Consider the following 20,933-nt stretch of genomic DNA (forward strand, 5'->3'; position numbering starts at 1 on the left):
CAATAGATGGCAGCATCGTGCTGTCCATTGCTTCTAGTTATGCATGGTACAGGTACTGTTGAAGATGCTCCTCGACTTTGGCTTATAGGTACATTTTCAGTAATAACTAAAACATTTCATTAGACGTTATGTTAAATATGTGGATGGCAGTGAGTTTTCTCTTAAATGACCAGCAGAGCTTAATTAAAACTCATAGGACATGACCTGTCAATCAGAGACAGCAGGGTCCTTCATTTAACATGCTATTTAATCTAAAACAATTTTTAAAGAATATGCATGACCTCATATTTAACGGAGATATTACTTAAATATTTTCACCCCACAGGACCATATAAGCAAACTAAAACATCTAAAAAGATAGCTTAGAGAAAATAGATTAGATAGCTTTAATATAAAAAGAAAATAAGGCATTTACCTCCCTAATGCATTCAAATTCTAATCTCAATCAAATCTCAAGTTTTGATCTAAATTATGGCCAACAAATCAGACATACTATATTTACATGAACTACAATATGTTTACATTACATTTTTGTAAAGTTACGGAGGAAGATAACATTGGGTACTTTTCTTATTTTCTTGTTTATATTAACTTCTACATATATAACATTTATTTGATTTAATTGAAATATATTTGAACATTCTTATGGTAAATATAGCTTATGGAATTATCAACTATATGAGAAATTTAATATACAATAAAATATTATTTTGTAAAGAAAAGTGCCACATGACATATTTGCCCTCATTCTGTATAATGCAAAATATGAAATGTTAAATCCAGTCAATTTATGTGTAAAAACAGTCTGTAGGTGAAACCGGCTGAGGTTTTCTAAGGTGTTACAGTACCACCTGTGTGCTTTGCGAGTCGGTGGGACAAAAGTTCATCTGTGCCCCTCGCAAGAGGGCGGAGCCGCTATCGCCAGGGAGACCGAACCTTCTCGACTGATTGGCTAAATTGGGATTTTGAATAGTTTACTTTGGACCAACTCTGTTTGTATGATTTTGTTCTCAATTAAACGTGGAATGCAGTTTTTTTTTGCGGGGCCTGTGTGTATATGTACCCTTTCTTTGTATTCATAGGCAAACATAAAGGTCTCCTTAGAGAGGTTTGAGGAGAGAATTATATCACCTACTCCGGAGTTAGCGGTTCTAAAACCGCCTTTTTGGAGCTCCAATTTAACTCTATGGATGTCAGTGTACCTACGGGTCACAGCGGCTGATTAACTGTCTAAACAGATCACTCTCAGCGCCACATGACTACATTATAAATGTAAAACACCATTAGTCGTTTTGTCTCTGACAGAAGGAATCATTCATTTCTATAGATGGAAGTAAAATTTGAGCAGATTATAAAATAAAAAGTAGGATTTGTATCAGCCTTAATGAAGCAACATCAGAACAAACATTTTTCAAGAACTTTAAAATGCGTCTCTACAGCCTTTAGATGCGGGAATAACATAAAAGAGTTGACCAATCCAAGGCAACACAAAGACAGGCTTTATTCGAAGCATGAAAATCAGTCTAATCTAAAATAATTAATACGTCCTTGAGAAAAACAAAAGAGAACCGCACAAAGCGCGAGACAGGGCTATAGAGAGAGGATAGCTGGCTTATGATTGTTTTCAAGTCTTGGGTTATCTGTAGATGAGTTTGTTGTGCTGCAAAAACACTTTGTTTCCTGTCTTTTATATAGCTCATATTTTCCCTTTCTTTTTTGTGCTTTCTTTTCCTCGTCTTTGTTTCTTGTCATCTCCGCTCTCATATTTACCGTCTCTCAGGCTTTCATAAAGCTCCTGCTGCAAATTCTTTTGTGCGGCAGGCTTTTAACATCTTTGCCTGGCTATTTATTTTTCCACTCGGCTTTCACGTCGGACTTTGAATCCGTGGGACAGAAGACATTTTACCTCGGCTTTTACTGGTAATTAGGCGGTGTCCTCTCTCACCCCGTGACCCCCGTGAGATGCATCAGGGTTGTAGAATAAACAAGCACAGAAAAGCCTCGGCGCTAACAAAGACGCAGATGTTTGTGTTCTGCTGTTATTTAGTTATTTGTCTGTCTGAGTGCAAATAATCTTGAGGAAAAGGGGGGAAATTAGTCATTTGCTGGTAACGTTTGTTCAAAAGGAAAGTTGTAATATCAACTACCTTTTTTTAAAAGAAGATAAATATTCTTATGTACAACAATAAGATAATTCGTAAAGATAATATAGTGGTTACTTGTCAAATGTTCAGACACGCTCAATTTGAGCTTTCTTGTGATGTTTATGAAGTACATTTTTTGAAGTAAAGGCACAAAGTGGTTGAAATCAATTTGCATAGATCAACATATCTATGTTAGCATGTCTACAAAAAACTAACATTTTAATTATGTTTATTAATAATATTCGGAATGAGTTGGATTAGATGATGAAATCAACAAGTGCCAGCATACATGAAAACGCCTTCAGCATCCCAGGTGGTACCACACAAAGTTGGCTGAGAGAATTCAAAGAGTGTGATGAGCTAAAATATAATTGAGATTTTTTTGGGGGTTACTACATTTTGCACACATATCTAACTTCTGTATTTCAGATATTTAAAAAAAAATCCACTTCTTTTTATAGTACTACAGAACGCTCTTCTATAATATCAGACTGCAAAACCAAGGGATAGATAATTACCTTAAAAAATGACCCTTTCAATAAAATAAAATAAGCTGAATTCTTTTTATAGTTTTACACAACAACCTATATAATAAACATGTGCTCACCAAAGTTACACAAAGTGAAAAGATGGCCACCCTCGTGATTTACAACACTATCAAATATAAAAAACACAGGTAGCTGCTACATTACCTCCCTCAATGGAATGTCTCATGTCTATTTCAAACATAATTAACAGAAGGATCGGTTGTTCTGTGGTCGTTTCAATTTAAGACGTCACCCCGCATTTCCAAACAGGCAGTCTGGGACATATTGCAAATCGTTTACAAAAACGTTGCAGTGATCCAGGGAACGCCATTAGTCTCGCTAAGGTCACACGAGCCCTCATGTGACCAGTCCTTTGGGTCCCCACCCCCACAACACATTCGTATTTTCCACGAAGCAGACCCAGGGGAACAGGGTTTCCCAGACGCATCTCCAAACTTCAGCCATTCTGTCAGATAAACGCCACTTCTACAGAGCCCTATTTGCATTGCGAGTTTCATTAAATCTCCAAGTGTCATTACAGTTCATATTCTTAATTATACCACGAATTTCCCTCAGGGAACTTTGCGGAGGCCACTTCTCCCACCGATCTGTCCATATGGTGTTTAATTAAAAGTTTTCTTAAAGAGTAAATTGCATTCAATTCAATTAAAACTGTAATGTCACAGCTAAATAATGGGCTCAGCCACTCCGGTGGAAAACGGAATATCGTTTCGCAATATTTGCAGCGAAAAGTGCAGATCTCGTTTTTTCTTCTCTTTCTTCCAAAAAAAAAAAAAAAAAACACACAGAACAAAATAGGCAAGAAGCAAAAATCACTAAAAACCTCCTACATGTTATCAGGCCCCAGGCAATGCACATTAACATTGCTGGAGCTATTTCTAGATTCCACTCTTGGATTTCATACCATGACAAATGAAGCGTTGGAGTTTGGAATTCCTATTTATCTACAGCGAACAGAGGCACCTCTTTGGGGGAGAAGAATGGAGGGTTTAAGGCAGAGAGACAAAAAAAATCCATTTTGTAGGATAAATAAAAAATAAAAAAATAGACGCCGTTGTGCTTTTGGAAGGTAACCTGGCGCGCTCAAGTCTGGTGAGAGGGCGGCGGAGTGCCGGTGTCAAAACATTTCTATCAGGCCAGCAATGCCAGACTGTTCTCCATGCAGTGTGAATTTAATAACGTAAGGGCAGATACAGTCCCGAGGGCAGAGTGGGTGACCACAGAACATCTTTAAACGGGGGAATTACAGATTGTTTTTAAGAACACGCGGCTCCTTAACAACCATCTGTTGGGATTGCGGTGTCTTCCTTTCTCATTCCAAAATCCCAAAACCTCTAAATCGTCACGGAAAGTAGACGATAAGTTAAATTCTTACTCTCTTCTCCCTCCCCCTCGATCTCTTTCTCACATTTTTCGAAGACTGAAGGCCCCTGAAGCATAAACAAAGCCCACTGTATTTCCTCTGTGAGCGTAGGGAAATGGAGAGCGGTTTTGGCTCCGTGCGGCCCTGCCGCTTACGCATGCTAACAGACTCCTCAAGACCACGCCGCACTGTTTACCCACACGCCACAGACAGGTCAGGGCCTCTCACAAACAGAAGTGTGGACGAAACACTGTGAGCCGCTGCAGCATCGCTTCCAGATAAATGAATTCATTCGGAAAAGTCATGTAACCTGAATCATAAGGAAAGTTCAAACAGGTGTCCAAATAGAGTAACCAGTTGACAAACAAAAGTGTTCATGTGCTGAGATCTATCGTTTTATTTTTGAAAACCTAACAAAACAAATGAGAAATGTTTTGCTTGCGTACTTGTTCTGTTTTATAATAAATAAATACCGCCTGGTTTCATGTGAAGTTATCTGATGCAATGACTTTTAAAAAAAAAGAAGTGTCTTTTAGGACCCTGTGGACTGTAAAAAAATATGTATTTTTTTTTAATGTCATGCACACCAAGAGATCCTGATGCTTTCACATATTACCAAATTTCGCCATCGGAACAACCAGTACACAAGATTTCCAATTGTGAAAGTGACATTTAAAAGTATTTTATAAAAAAAAAATCCCAGTTGAGACAAGAACAATGGACGAGTAAAATATTTATAAAAGCATTTGAGATTCTTGAGGAACTAATTCTTGTATTGTTTTGCATTGCCTTTGGGTCCCAAAATCTTGCCTTCAGACTGTGATCGGCGTTCTTTAAAGAATTTCTTTACAGAAATATTTCTGCACTATCCTTTATGCTCCAAATGCACAAATGTTTACCTGGACAAGGCCAACAGTATTGATGGGACTATTATAAACAGTATTTGTTTGCACCAGTACCAAGGTACAATGGCTTTTGGACACATATTGAAGTACCTTGTTTAATACTATGGAAAATACTTCAATTTTACCATGTGGCACATATCAAAGTAGCATAGTATGACAATCAGTATTACCATCTGATAACATCATAGCAAAATGGCACAGCAACTGTAGTTTTTATAAACATCACAAAAAATATGATAAAATTGAGAAAACAAATAAAAAGTGGAAGTATAAATAAAAAAACAACATATATCCTTTCAGCATCTTTAAGACTTAAATTTGAAATACATACAGTGTCTAATTTATAGATTTTACATGAACAAAAAAACGGGTACTTTTTGTGTAGAGTGTAAACCTGTTGTGCTTACCTGATGTTGTGTGACAGTATCTCCTCCCTTCCTCGGTCTAGATGAATATGCGGTATGGCAGACACTCCCCTCTGACTTCATTCTGCAATTTCGAAACAGAATGGAGTTTTTAATCTCAAAATATGACTCTGTAGTTTTAAAGCTCCAGGCTTTATGATGTATAAATCACTTCACGTTCCTGTACGAGAGTGATAAATGCTAACAGGTTTGGGCTGCTGGAGGGAAATCAAGAATGAAACTCAACTCAAGCTTAGAGATTTTCCTCCAGGACAAATTCTGAAAATAAAGGTGAAGCTTGGACGGGGAAGAAATGCTGTCAGACAAACAAACATAAAAAATGAGATGTTTAATGTCTCAATCGTTTCTTCTAGACAGCTTGAAAATTAAATGAACTAAGAAATGTTTTCTCATGATCATACTGTACGAGATTTCTATGTGATCGCAAACATTTCTCATTACATTCGAAATATATAGACATATTTGGGATTAGCAAATTAGCATATTAAACTCTTTTGTAAATAGCTCTATGGGAAGTCGAATTTCCTGTTTTTAATATTTTCTTTTTTATTATTGTTTCATGCTACTTATTGAAGGCAGATTCCCAATGTGACACTTTGCAGTACACAGTGTGACAACATTGCATGGTATAAAACTGACTTTTCTTCTTTCTGGGCGCTGTAAATAATCCATAGCTGTTTTTGCATCCACATTGAATTGAATTTACAAAACTAAACAAGTACTTACATTCAAAGCAATTGCATGTCTTTGTTACATTCATTCCATTCAGTTCTCCACCATCCAATTATTTCTTTGATTCAGTTTAAGGTTCTCATTTAAACTCGTCCTTGTTTGTTCATACCGAGTCTGCAACGCTAAGCTACACAAATCACCCAAAGGCTCTGGGGTCTCTTCATGTCACCCATCTTCTCATCTGCATGTACTTAGCGAGTGAGAGAGATCGCAGAACTGGTGGGCACCGACTGTGGTGTGCGCATACGGTCCACCCTTGAACTGCTTAGAAACTCCGAGAGGGACACATTCTTCACTTTTAATTGAGTGTCAAAAGTGGTCTAAAGATTAACTCAGCTCCTATCATATAGATAAAGAGGTGCCTCGTTATTTGTTATTGGTATTTACGGACTGTCATCGCTCCCCACTGGCTGAAGGGATTAGAGCCGCCAGCTAACGGCTTAACGGGACGTTGAGAAGGCGTCCCGAAAACCATCGCAAAAACAATCATAGATTCTCTCCGTCCCTGATGACAACCCTTTGAGGGACTTGCTTAGGGGAAGTTTGAGAAAGTATGTATTTAAAGGCCATTGGAGGAAGCCAGTGATGTTTAAATTAAGATTTTGAGAACAGTTTAAGGTTTGCAGGATGAAACGGGGCAATTCTGTGAAAATGTCAACCTTACCATGAAAAAAGGTTTGAACAATGTTTTTTACTATGGTAACAGCACAGATATTAACATTTGGTGGTTTGAATACCCATAAGAGATCTCTTCAAATTTGTAAAGCATTTGTTTTATTTTTAATGTATGATGTTTCATAGTAAGGTAAGTGCAATTTTCAGGATTGTCACATACATAACGCTACATATTCCTATATAAAATAAAGTAACAATTTTATGTTCTATAAAGAGGCATCCCATCTTCATTCATTGGGTATTATTGCTTCAGAATTGTGCGCTTTATTTCACAGAAATCCTACAAAGTTTGTTGTCTCCCCAAAAACGCTTCATTTTTGTCACATCCATAACGCATCTTTATTTCCCTTTTTTAAAATTGAAAATTTGTTCATATATATATATTTTTTAATGTTTAGACATTATCAACAAGGGTTTAGTTAAATATAATAAAATGGTTCAAAACATTCATTATAAATTTATTCTTTGAGCATTTTTATGTCACGTCCATAACGCAAAATGTCACATCCGTAACGTTGGAATTGCCCAACAATATTATCGATATCGCGTTATCGCAATAGCAAAATTATCTCAATATTTTCATAGACACATGACTGTATGATACAATAGGGCTTCTGGGCCTCACATAGAGAATGTTAATGTGAATAATAGATGTTACCTTTGGCAAAGTCCATCTGGTGCAACTATTTTATTTTATAAAAGGGATTTTTATACTCCTGCTATAACTCATACCACTAGGCAAAAGTTACGATTAGAGTATAAAGAAAAGAGGATGCTTACGGCACGTTTCCAAGTCAATGTTTGTCATTGTAAATACCGTACCGTGGAATGTATACCGAGGTAGTTTCAAACAGTGAGAGTTTGATATCGTTACATTTGAAGTGATTGTTTCGATCACACATGAAATCTCTTTACTATATTGGCTTATTTCTTTAGTTTTTGTCTCAGGTTTCTCACAACTGATTTCGGTCATTTACGAAACTATCATCAATACAAAATACGCCTAACACACATCAAAATAAACTGTTTATCTGGAAAACATACAGTTAAGTTTCACTTTCGATGGCTCGGTTGATTTTTTTGAGTGTTTTACTTGTGTTTATAAGCAGTCAAGAAATTCAGCTTCTTTGATTTTGTCATCCACTAAAGTGTCTAAAGTGTCATTCTTTTCCTCTTTTGACACCTTTCCTTCTCCTTTTCCCCTACATTCGTATTTTTATCTCTATCCTTCAGTCTGAACTCTTCCCGTCAAGCACTCTCCACATCTTTCCATCCTTCCTTCAAAATTTCAGCATCTCTCTCTCTCTCGCTGCTGTGTTCTGCCAGTTTTGCTGACAGACAGCCATGTTCTAATGGCATCTGCCTGCTGCTCTACAGCTAGCATGTGTGATCAGCTGTCTCCAGCTTCTCAAGTCCTCATCTTCTCCGCTTAGCGTCCTCTTCTGAGCGCACACAGCTTGCATGCCAGCTCCCAGCCTCCGTTAACTCCTATACCATCTTATGTACTGCCAAAGCAGATTGTGTTTGGAGGGCAAGCAATTAAGGGGTAGAAAAAAACTGTAATGTAATTTTGGCTGCAATATTTACAGAAATGGTAAAGCTTAAGCGCAGAAACATGACAAAGTCAACACCGTGGAGAATAATGATTTAGAGCCCAGATTTAGAGGGAACGTAGGCTGGCACATTCCTAATTACGCAAGGCCAAATGTCAAGCCTGCTTGCTGTCAACGCGTTCCGTTAACGTTTTTTTTCTCTCCCCGCCTTTCTCTAGCACGTTCAGCCATGTTTTATGAATCTCATTATAAGTCATTAAACTCCACTACAGATTTCATAGGCTCCTCACTTTGAGGCCTCGCCGTTCTGGGCGAAATGGAGTTTTATTCTCTGCGGGTGCCTCCGAGCGTCGCGTCCATTTAATGGAACGAAGAGGGCGGGAAATGACCACCATTAATTCACCTCTGCTCAGGGGCACCGAAGCAGCAAACAGCGGTAAATGAATTAAGACACTCCACAACAAGACGTTTAGCCTGGAAGACGTGAAATTTCTCACTGTAATATCGCACTCAGAGTGTAATTCAGTGTGTAATATTATAAAGCCCCGACTCTTTTCTCTTGGGAACGATCACCTGGGACCTCGATTACGGAGAGATAATTAAATAAAATTGAGGGGTTTTTTCGTTGTAAGAACTGAGAAATTCAGCTTCGGTCATGAAGCCGCTCTCAGTCTCGACTGAAAGAATCTCTTTTCCTGGTATGCGCTCTTTCTCAGTGGTGTAGAGTTTGTTGGGAATTTAACTAGCGCCTTATAGTCTGGTCCTTTTCCTCTTCCCACATGGACAGGAAGTGACTGATGGACATGTTAAGTGACCAATCACAGTTTGTTTTGTGTTTACCTGATTTTTATAGATGGTATAATAAACAGATTGTAGTGCAACACACTGTATGAAGCTGAATAAATAGTTTATACAGTATATCCGCAGTCTTTGTTAATACTACAAATATTTTGTTTATATCAAAGTAATTATTTGCTCAAGACGAAACTCACAAGCAGAATATGATTTACTTTGCCTTAAATTTTCCAGACCATTTTTGTTCTGCATTACACAAAAAAGCTATTCTGAAAACTCCAAACATCATTGGCACCTTATTGTATGAACACCAACACCTGGGTCATTTCTCCAAATACCCTCTTTTGTGTTCCTAAGAAAAAAGATTTTTGAATGGGGGTGAGTAAACGACGTTTATATTTTTGGCTAAATTACCCCTTTATTCTATGAACCTGAGCCAGCTGAACAGATAACGAAAACAGAAGTTGCGTAAAGCTTCAATCAGAACGCAACTGGCGGTTTCAGCCTTGTTTGCGTGTAATGTGTCAGACGGTCAGAAAACGGACCGTGGGCGGACTGTGGGTGTGTCTGAGACTGGTCGGTTATAAGCCCTCATCTCCGCTTTAGTATGTGAGGATATGACAGTTACTGCGTGTATACTGCACGTATGTTGTGTATGTGTGTGACGAGGCCGTGCGGGGGCCTGTGCTTTGGCAGTGGCTGGGTGTTAGCAGAGCTGCAGATGGTGAGCGCTCAACGCTGAAGGTGATAGAAGTGAAACTGAGTGTGTATGAGCGAGAGAGAGAGAGAGAAAGGTTGGCGAGGTGCACACTGCCAGAGAGAGCAAGGAAGCGTCGGCGGCGCGTGATATTGATGCCGCGCTGTCACCTCGAACCCCGCCGGCACCCTGCGACTTGGCGACGGGAAAACCAGGCCTGCGTGGGCGCGAGACGCACCGATCCGCTTTGTTTGCGTCTGTGTGCGTGCAAGTGCATGTGCGAGCGGGTGTCAAAGTCCCTTTACACCTGTGTCAGACGTTAGGCCAAAGGAAATAATGCTCAAAAGACAACTTTTATAACTATTGAACCTGGAAACGTATTTTAAGTATACAATAGAGTTCAAACCGTATTGAACTTGGAAATCTAATTTTGAGTATAAAAAATACAGTACGCTATATATCACACAGAGTCCATTTGAACTGAATATTTTCTCATACCACCTGTTTGATACGAAGTAATTCACGATTCAAAAGTCTCTCATATAGGCGCTTTGATTGGACGCACAAGCCTGACCTGAAGTTTAAGCTTAAAAGTTAACCTGTTTGGTTATAACAATTCATTTTCTTTTTCATTTATATTAATATACCGTTATATTAATATTTTTTGTAATGAATTACAATTAAACTACTTAACAGTTATTCTTTGTGGTGGTCTTCCTATAGTTACGTTTGGACCACATAACGCTTATATTGTTTATCTTGTTGCTGAAACCATCTGTTAAGAAATATTTTGTTGGTTTCAACTTAAAAAACAAGTTACCTGCTTGCCATAAAATTTTGAGTTAATTAAATCTCAAAATATTTAGTTTTCTTACAGCATGAAACTTGTCCAGAACTCAAACTAAAGATGAAACAATGAGTCATTTGGTCATACAGCTGGAATCAGGTGATGATCTCATCAAAGTGGGCGGTCTTTAGAGACCAAAATAGATTGTAGGTATATATGATCTTTCTTAGGAATGTATTGAATTGAATTTAACCTGCGCGTTATACATGTACATTTATTCATTTGACAAATGGTTTTATTCAAAGCGCTATACATTTTTTGGTCATGAATTTGCGTGCTCCCTTGGATTTAAACCCACTGCTTTGTTTCACCAAATGAGCTACATCAACGCTATAAAAATATATCAAAAGTGTAATATGGATTGTAATTAAACATACTTTAGGAACAAAAAATATTATCAAAAGAGATTTCTGAGCACGCCGGCTCGGTTGGAACATTCGCCACAGATTCAATCAAGACAAGCTCCTCCCACTCCTGGATAATAGATGAAAAAGTGTCTTTCACTCCGGGGGCAGCGAGGGCCTCTGACAGCCCCTAACATCCAGCTCCACCTCCCTCACGCAGGGCCGAATAGTGTGGGGAAACCCCACAGGGCTCCAACAAACACACATGCCCCGTGTCTGTGACACTAAGCCAGTCAGTGGAAAAGTCTTCACCTCTTTAACGCAGGCTGGCAGGTGAAGCTAAGCACTCCGCTGCTAACCTGCTAGAAAAGCGAGTCTGCCAGCATGGCCTCCAATCAGGGCTGTCAGAATAATAGCAGGTTTATTGCTGAGGGGATGCACTCTGTTGCACCCTGATAAACATGCACTCGGAGATCTAGACAGTCTGCAAGCACACGCACAGAGATGGACACCCGCTGAAGACGGAGAATACATACTATAGAAAAGAAAGAAAATGAGATATCCGTTTTTATGGACCAGCTTGGACCAATTTATGACCAGTTTGGACCTGCCAGAAATCAGCTACTGTATGTTCCAAATCCAAGCTGGATCACACACACAAGCTCAGCTCTTCACACGCATTTACACAAAAGCAATCGACATGTAATGAATACAGATGTTTCAACACGCAGGCGAGACAGTTGAGAAAGTCTATGCCAGGCACAGGGTACATGCCCCTGAGGTTACAGGCTGCTCGGAGATGATGTCAGGTACGCTCCTCGCACCAAACCAACACACACTGCACAGCAGGATAACAAATCACAGCCGGAAGGAGGTCTGCGAAGCTCCTCGGCTTCCCTAATAACATTTAGAGATGCTTAAGCTGGTAAATTAGCGAATCTGGACCGCAGAGATATTATTTATGCTTGTCTGCGGCAGAGAATAAGAGGGGCTTGATGGGTAAATTGTGTTTAATTCTTGGAAGGGGTCGTTTTTCTGCAGCACAGCGTGATACGAGATTAATCCCCAGACAACCTTTGCGATGCACTTCAAATCGCTCGCAAATGTCAGCGACGCAGATTTGCAGCAGGAGAGATGCAGATGAAGGGTGAACAAAGCTGATCCGTCCAGGATTGGGAACCGAGAACCGGTTCTTATCCAGAGCCCGGTCTGTTTTTTTATAAAGATCCGGAATCGTGAGCAATATATAAGTTTCAAGTTCCAATAACGGTTCTGGTGCGATGCGTGGCCAAGCGCTCTGTGCAGCCTTCCGCCGTTGTTTCACATAAAGGATGTCAAAAACCAAACATAAACGCTTCTTAAAATCGCTTAAAGGGGTCATATGGCGCGAATATGTGTTTTTCTGTGTCTTCGGTGTGTTAAAAGTTGCCCGTGCATGTATTAGACACATTAAATTGCAAAAATTAAAGTGTCGCAAAAAAAGATGCATTCTTTCTAAAAGCGAATGCTCACCCAGACCTGCCTGAAACGCTTCCTGTAACCACACCCCCACAAATCCACATCAGTTCGTGGTATGAGTTGACTAAGACCGACCAAATGCATACGCAAGTAAGATGGGCGTACCTTTCAGTACAACTGCTTTGGAACCAGATGTTCAAAATATAGCATGAGGTGTACATTTTTGTCACAGACTTGCAGTAATCGACCAATCACAACGCACTGGTTAACTGGCCAATCACAGTACACCTCGCTTTTCCGAGCGATGAGCTTTGTACGCAATCTGCGTGTTTCAGGAAAGTGGGGCAGAGAGGAGATACAAACATTCACGGTATGTGGGAAATACAGCGTCTTTGAACTTTTAACCGTGTATACACATTGCATTATATCTAAAACGAACAATAATATTCGTATTAGCAGTGTCATATGAAAGCTTTAAACGCCTTTACCTGCCTTTATGGACCACCACTGCTGGGTTAGGGTTAGATTGTTTAGTGTACAGGTCATTTCAAGAGTAATAAACAAAATACTTTTGGAAAGAAATGTTGAAAGCGCTCTCTGCATCTCACCCTGTGCTGGCTGCATTATTATTTGTAAAATAAAGACTTTATGTAATGTGTACATACATGAAATGTGTATGACAGTTAACATTTACATTTTTTTATATATATATTTCATTAATTTAGGGAAATGAGCAAGTCTCTTAACCCTCATCAGACTATTTGGATTTTATTGATAGTGTAAACATCAACTTTAAAGCACATGTGATTGATAAGCATTACTCTCATACCTTAACACCTTTCAATCAGCAACACTACATTTAATTAAGGTAAAATAGTTTAAAAATTATAATATTTAATTAAAACGGAACTGGAATTTCTTATGATACCCAACCCTACTACACACTGATGCAAAACGGCCCATTTTGCTTTGATCCATGCATCATTTACCTTCAATGTTCAGTTTACTATACAGAAAATTTGGGATCTCATAATGTTATATTGAAAGTTTGACATTGTGAAAAAATAAATGCTTGATAAGTATAAAAAATGCATAAGAAATTCTTTATTTTTACTTTTATTTTCTAAATTTTAACATTGGCCAAATTAACAACCTTGTACAAAAATTAAGACGTGGTCCATGATTCCATTGAAGCACACATGATGGTCTTGGAGCTTAATCATCAAATAAATAAATGCTAAGAAATACTTAAATGTACGTTTTAATTTTTTTCACTCAAGCTGTTATGCTGATAATAAAACTTATTATATATATATATATATATATTATATAATATTTTTTGCAAAAATCTAAATATTTGCACACCACAGAAACTCGGTGTTTGCCAGTGTCACTTTAAGGGCACTTGGTTTCCACAACTCAATTCTGTGTGTATAAGATTCAAAGTTTAATTATGAAGACAAGGGCAGGGGTTAATCTCTGCCCTTGTCAAAAACAATCTATAGCCATTTTCCATGTGAAACAGGTCGCCAGCAACACGGAAATAATGTAATCCTGATCCTGGCAAAAGGGAATCTCCTAGTGCACAAGGGTCGTCTGCGCCCCTCCTTCCCATGCATTCAGTCCCTATAAGCTGTTGCGCACAAGTTATATATATATGAGCTACTTCTTGGTCTCAAGTCAATGCCTAGAGCATCTGGATCACTTTCAGGGGACATGACCTGCGGATCCAGAGACATTCCAACTGTCAACACACATTCATCCTTTGCTTTCTCTCCATTAATTTCTTCCTTCTCTTTTTTCTCCCGTGTATGCTTCTCATCTTGAGCTGCCTCACAGCTGGATGCTCCGGAGGGGAGCCGAGCACAACACAGGCAGTAATTAAACTGTAAACACTTCTGAATATCAGAGAACCTTAAAGGGTGAACCATCACCAAAACATACAAATCTTGAAACAAAACGCGCTGACATTTTTTTGTCTTCGTCGTTTCTTGAAAAACAATTTGACTTCTAATGTGAATGAGTTCAGCTCCACGATAAATACATTTTCAAAACGAAGATGTTCTAATGTCGCATTGTAAATCGAGCGGGTGAAACTTTTTGCAGACATCTGACCGCGGCAATCAAAACAGAAAATGACACGCCGGCTGTTTCCACGGAACAAGTAATATCTGATAATTACTGTTATTTGCAATATTTCAGACACACCAATTATGCTTGTCTAGAGAATTTAATGTATTTCTACACTCTGTAAACCGTGGACTGTGTTCGAGAGAGACAGAGAAAAATAGACTCTTACTTTTAAAATGGACAACTTTTTTGGTGTAGGTCCAGAGCAATTTTACTTTTTGTTAATGGGTAGATAATAAAGTATACAGGTTTTACAATAAACGCATGTTAACTAGAGAATAAATGAAGGTTCTCCAATGGAAACTTTAAAAACTGAATTTTGTAGCATTATACAAAACAAAGTCTGTTACTGATTGAGATTTCATGTCGACTAAAGCATTTAGAATGTATTAAAATTGTAACAGAATTTGTTTACAATCGAGATTTCTCTTCTGAATTGTCTCTGAAATGAAAAACATAATATTCTCTGCATACCCTCGTTTCTTCCATATAAGATCACTCCAAGTACAGCACCCCTTAAAATCACAAATGTATCCATTCCAAATTCTTCAAGTTCATTTCACGTGACCCGTGATCTTTTATCACAGCTGAAGGGAATCTGGCTTAGCTCCTCAGACGCTTCTCACAAATCACACAAGCACTCAGGATGTTCTCATTGTGATCCCATTTTTTTAAGTCAAAACTTGGGAGACTTCAACAAATAGTCTAAGTGATTTTTGGCTTCAAATAGGTTAATTAAAAATGTGAAAGCACCAAAGGCCTAAGCCAAGGGAACGTTATGAATAAATAAATAACAAGTTCACATATTGTAGATATGATGCTAAAATACTTTCTAGCAGTTTCACACTTGATTTCCCGAATTCTCCTGCGACATCAAAAAATACTTAGGACAACTAACATTTGTTTTGTCTACAGTTGCACAAACCCAGAGTCAGACGGATGAGGTTTCAAGGCCAGTAGTTTGTGGTAAGTGAAGTCCCTCGCTCCACTTAAATGACTAAGCTCAGGACCACGAGACACTGTCGCTACACCGCAGGACGACCCACATCTGCTCACCAGACCCGTTCTGGGCAACAAAAAAAACCTCGCTCAACAGCTACACAACCCTGGGATTTATCTGGTCACAGACTCTAAATCCCGGTCACTCAGACCAGTGTAATCCTTTTACATTGGCACAAATCCTAGTCATCCCATGACCCTTTTCATCTCACTGCATCCCAGCGTTAGGCCACTAATGTGTCCCTTAAATGCATTATGTATTAACATTAGCCACACAACATGCTTCAAAGTGAAATGAATAAGTAATGCCATTGAATTCTTGCAACATCTCTTAAAAAAACTGATTTAATTGTTCAAAAAAAGGATCTAATCCATTTCTAATATTGTTGTTACTTGGGAAAATTTGTTACAAGGAGTGACCAAATGTACTTTTGAATTAAAGATTTTCGTCAGCAAATATTTATATGTATTAAAAATTACCCAAAAATTTCCTCCTTAATGTAAAAACTTCACAAAGCACACCAGAACCCATTTTTCCACTATAGAGGAGCTCAACACTCTTCATGTAGGAATTGAGGTTAAGGCGGAAAGAGGTCACAGCGCATGAAGAAAAGTGAATATTAAACAAAATTCAGCTACAAAGTCAACAGCTGGCAATAGCGGTCACTGCGCTGAGGGCAGGAGCAGCGCTGCCCTGTAACATGCCAGCGGGTCCTCTCTCATTCTGGCAAATCAAAAACAAATATTTGCCAGAGAAAAAAACCCTCAAAAGTCTTGAGGCAAACGGGGCAAATTAAAGAAGCGCTCCACTGCACCGTCACTGTCAAAGCAGGAGGGGGAAGAAACGTCTCTCTCGGGCTAGAGAGGCATTTCTCTTCCTGAAGAGGTCAGTACTGGGCCTTTGGAGACAAGGGGACGAGCAGAGGTCCGGGTGAGGGCTGAAAAAGTTGGGCCGAGGGGAAATTTGGGGGATGTTTGGCATTAAAGGGACAATGCGACGTTTACCCCAACTGTTTGGTTTTAAAGATTCCATGAAATATATTTCTCTTTGTTGATTAGAACAAAGACATTTATACAGATTTTGAATAATTTAAGGGTGAGTAAATGATGACAGAATTTTTTTTGGGGTGAATTGTCCCTTTAATGGAAATCTATCAACATAACTTGAACAACTCAGATGAAACTTTTATGAAATTTTGTTGCCACTTTTGCATCATGTTTGAAGCTTCAGTCACCATTTACTCTCATTTAAATGCAAAAGAGCGACTAGAACGATTAGATTTGCTTGTGTTATACAGAAAAAAAAGAAAGCCATACGGTTTGGACAACAATGGTGAGTAAATAATGACAGTATTTTCATTTTTGGATGAACTGGTGCTTTAACGTCCATCGCATCCAGGAACATTAGCGAGGTTGAATTTCACAGCTGACTCCAGCAAGAGTGATATCTAGAACTGGAGCTTCGTTTTAAATGACACATTTGTTTATTCCGATGAGTGGCCGACTGCACCCCCTCCTTCGTGCGTTATCATGCAGCGATGCTCTCGTAAGCTTTTAGAGATTTGTTTATTTGCGTTACGGCTCGTTTTGCAGCTTGCGAGTGACCCCACCCAGTTTTCACAAGAGCTCCTGACAGCAGGCCTGCTTAGCAGCTCCCCTCTCAATTAACATACCATTAGCATAATATTAGCATGTGTGGATTCGGGTGTTAATGGCTGGAGAAAAATGCTTCGAAAATCAATTTGATAAATTACAAATGGAGGCCAGCGGGTGCAAGCGGTCTCTTCACATACCGCTTAGTCAAGCTGTTCGATGGATGAAGCTAAAACACAGTAAAAGGCTCGGTACAAAATGTTAAGTGCTATGTGCACAACTTTTTAAATTGTCCAAATGTAAGTGGTGTTTTGATTGTAAATCTGGTGATAATGAATGAAATCACGCAGTATAATACTGTTGTAAGCTGAAATATATTCACTTGTTGCCACACTTTGACATGTGCCATAAAGTCTGGTCCACATAACCAACCACGAAAAATAAACTGGTTTTAAAAACTAAATTGAAATAATGACTCAAAAAGGGTCTTGGTGATCAAATATTTTGTCCCTAGAAATGCTGCTGCTTATTTCACCGGCAACTTGAAACTTATGTTTTATGTTATATATTTTATGTACATTTATCGTGTATCATAATGCATCATGTTTTTAGTTTTTATTATAATTATATTTACTAATAGTACTTTCTCTGATATTTATTCAAGAAAAACTAGTTTTTTCCATCAATGTCATTGTTCATTTTTGAATGTATAAAAAAAATCTGAGGTAAACGACAAATGTTGACCATGAATGCCTCTGTAAAGTATTTTAACATAAATTGTATATCTTTATTGATTTAAAAACTCGTGGCCACTACACCCATTAACATTTGATGGGTAAAAAAAACATAGCCACATCTAAGTGCAAGCTAATCTAATTTTCTAAATATTTCTATCATCAGAAATGCTCGTTTATTCTTCCCAGAACAAACACTGGGATTTCTTGGTGGACTAACAAAAACACCATTACTCCTGGAAGTTTTAAATGCCTGTCAATCAAATTTGAACCGTGACTTCAACACTGTGTGTACAATGTTCGTCAGACGGTCAGTGAGTGGACTGTGGGCGTTTCATCTGAAGCAGAGACTTAAATGACACAAGAGCTGGCAAAAAGACAGCAAGACGTAAGGCAGACTGTCGTGGACGCAGAGAAGGTTTCATATGAATGGGAGTTAATGGGAAGGGGGGTGGAGTAGGCCAGCTGTTGATGAATTCGCTGAATTTGAACAAATGTAACGTGTCGGCTGAATGGAGCACCCTTAGGCTGCGCTGTTCCTCTCAATCCCATGCCTGTCTCTCACCTCCTGCTAAACTGAAGCTAAATGGCAGAACCAATCAGATACAGCTGGGTTTACATGTCCAAAACATCCCCAGACCACACACACTGTATTCACATGGTTTGATGGGCCGCGAGATTGACACTGAGGACTTCAAATAATGAAATATATTTTCATATAGTCTTCTATCGAAGGTAAAATACAATGATCTGCTCACGTACAGGTGCTTAAAAATATTGATAGGTAGGTGACACGAAATGCTCTGAAGGTAATACATTGTGACATTACTACTAGTTCATGCAAAACTTTTTAAATTATTTCATTTGCACATTTTTATACGTTACAATTAAAAATGTTAAAAATTATAATTATTAATGCTAACAAGATGTATAAAAAATGCGTAAACCAGCAAAGATATAGAAAAATAAAACCTTAAAGTCACCATGCAATCAAACAGGAACATTTTAAGTGTTTTACACAGTGTTGCAGTGATTTTTATAAAGGATTTATCAATGCACAAAATTATCATTTTTTTTATTTAATTTGCACTTGTAATCTTTAATCAAAAACGTAGAGCTCCTCTCCCACTCGCAACAGTCTTTACCACATGACGTCAGAAAAAAAAGAAGTAGGACTATACTCACTGTCCAATGGCCCGGCAGCTTTGGGCATCCCCTAAAGGCACGATTTACAACAAACCAACCAAAAAGGGAAGGAAAGGGTCAAATGAAGCCCACCCTACAGTTTTATAATTTCATAAGCCGTTTCACTCAGGTACACGATACAGAATAAAAGTCAATCGCATCTTCCGTTTCATGATGACTTAAAAAAATTGCGAAAAAAGTTGAAAACCATTAAACATTCATATATATTGTAAGCTAAAATATATGTAACGTCGCTTGGAAATAATCATTCAATAAAATGAAAAAAGAATCGGTCTTATAACTTACTGGTTTCAGTCGCCATTACAACGCTTCAACATTACGCATGCGCATATCACACATCCGGGAAGTCTCTTAAAGGAATAGAACACAAAATAGTCTAATCATACACAATATCAAAGTTTAAAATAAAAACATCTGGACACATTATGCATCAACAGCGTTATGTGGGATAGTATTTATTTGTTTAGTAATTATCTTTTAAGACTGCATGTTTAAAAATGGCTGTGTGGTTTATTTTATTTTTAGTTGTTGCCCTGTTGTCAGGCATTTTGTCTCTTGGTGGCAGCTGAATGTATTTGGTACCTGCCATGCAGAGCGACATGCGTGTCAATGTATCGCCTTTGTAGATGCGTTCGGTCTCGGTCACGTTAAGGTGTCGTGCGTGCGCTCGTCTGTCAAACGGTAATGCGCGTGTGCGAGTTCTTCTGAGTGCTCTATAATCCCCCTTCTTCATGAATACATTAGCGAAGTGTCTTAAACAGAGCTTAGCTGGCGGCACATCACATCCTATTACCTACTTTAAATCATTAATGTGACATCGTTTTTACTCAATCTCTAAACACCCACGCGTCAAATCTGCGCGTTTCACCGAGCTGTCGCACATGAACGCACAAGCACGCACGCACGCACGCACGCAGACATATGCAGGCACGCATGCAGACACGGTAAGTGTAAAAATACATAAGCTTGCATGAGCTTACAAACATGTAAAAACAGTAAATACTCACTATGAATTATTATGCTAATCGCTTTCTTCAGACGACGTCGGTGCTTCGGAGTGAACGTATTGCACCTTTTTTTCTTGTAGATGTATAGCCCATGTACATTGCTTGAAAAATATCTTATTGGAGTCATATAATGGTTTCTTAATAATGTGTTTTTTTCTGTTCCAGACTCAAGAGCACGTACGCACGCACGCACGCACGCACGCACACTCACAAAACAATCTCTATTTAGTGTAACTCCTCTCAGACAAACACTCAAGACAGAGCAAAAGAGAGGAAATAACTCTGAAGCCAGTGGCATTTACTAAAGCACTGATATTAAAACGATCGCATTTATGTAAAGCTTGATTTTGGAAAGATTGTAGTACCTTTGTGCATTTCTCTTTTTGTTGTTTCTGTTCCAGAGTCATTCTTGTCAATTTAAAAAGTCGTTTCATTGGCTGTGACTAAATGGCACTCTTTAGAACAGACCTGCTGATAGGTGTATAAAAAAAAGGTATATTGCTCTTGATTAACAATCAAAGAAATTGCTTAAATTGACACGTGGAACCACTTTATAAGCAGGTTTGGTTGGTTTTCCCATGCAATTTCTCTATTTAAGGTTTCCTGTTTTTGTTCAATGAACACTTTTAGTTTTGTTATTGAAATGCACTTTCCAGTCCTTATTTAGATAAAAATGTAATCAAGACCTATTTTGTACACATAGAATTTATATTTATCGTTTTTTTTTGGAGTTATAGTGTTAACTATAGTGTTTCAATTTAAAATGAGACATGCAATT

At 38.4% G+C, this 20,933-nt stretch overlaps 1 protein-coding gene across 1 annotated transcript in view; it reads right to left on the reverse strand.

Annotated features, from left to right (window-relative positions):
* The window catches only part of strap (serine/threonine kinase receptor associated protein), a 39,350-nt gene extending 20,066 nt beyond the window's left edge, over nt 1–19,284 (reverse strand). Inside the window, exons 1-2 of the mRNA XM_056747841.1 lie at nt 19,128–19,284; nt 5,368–5,449 (exon numbers count right to left, since the gene is read on the reverse strand). The gene's annotated coding sequence lies outside the window, so the exon portion shown is untranslated. The remainder of the gene's footprint in view (nt 1–5,367; nt 5,450–19,127) is intronic.
* Nucleotides 19,285–20,933: the final 1,649 nt, after the last annotated feature.

Source organism: Triplophysa dalaica, chromosome 5 (assembly GCF_015846415.1).
Source record: "Triplophysa dalaica isolate WHDGS20190420 chromosome 5, ASM1584641v1, whole genome shotgun sequence".
Lineage (NCBI taxonomy): Eukaryota > Metazoa > Chordata > Actinopteri > Cypriniformes > Nemacheilidae > Triplophysa > Triplophysa dalaica.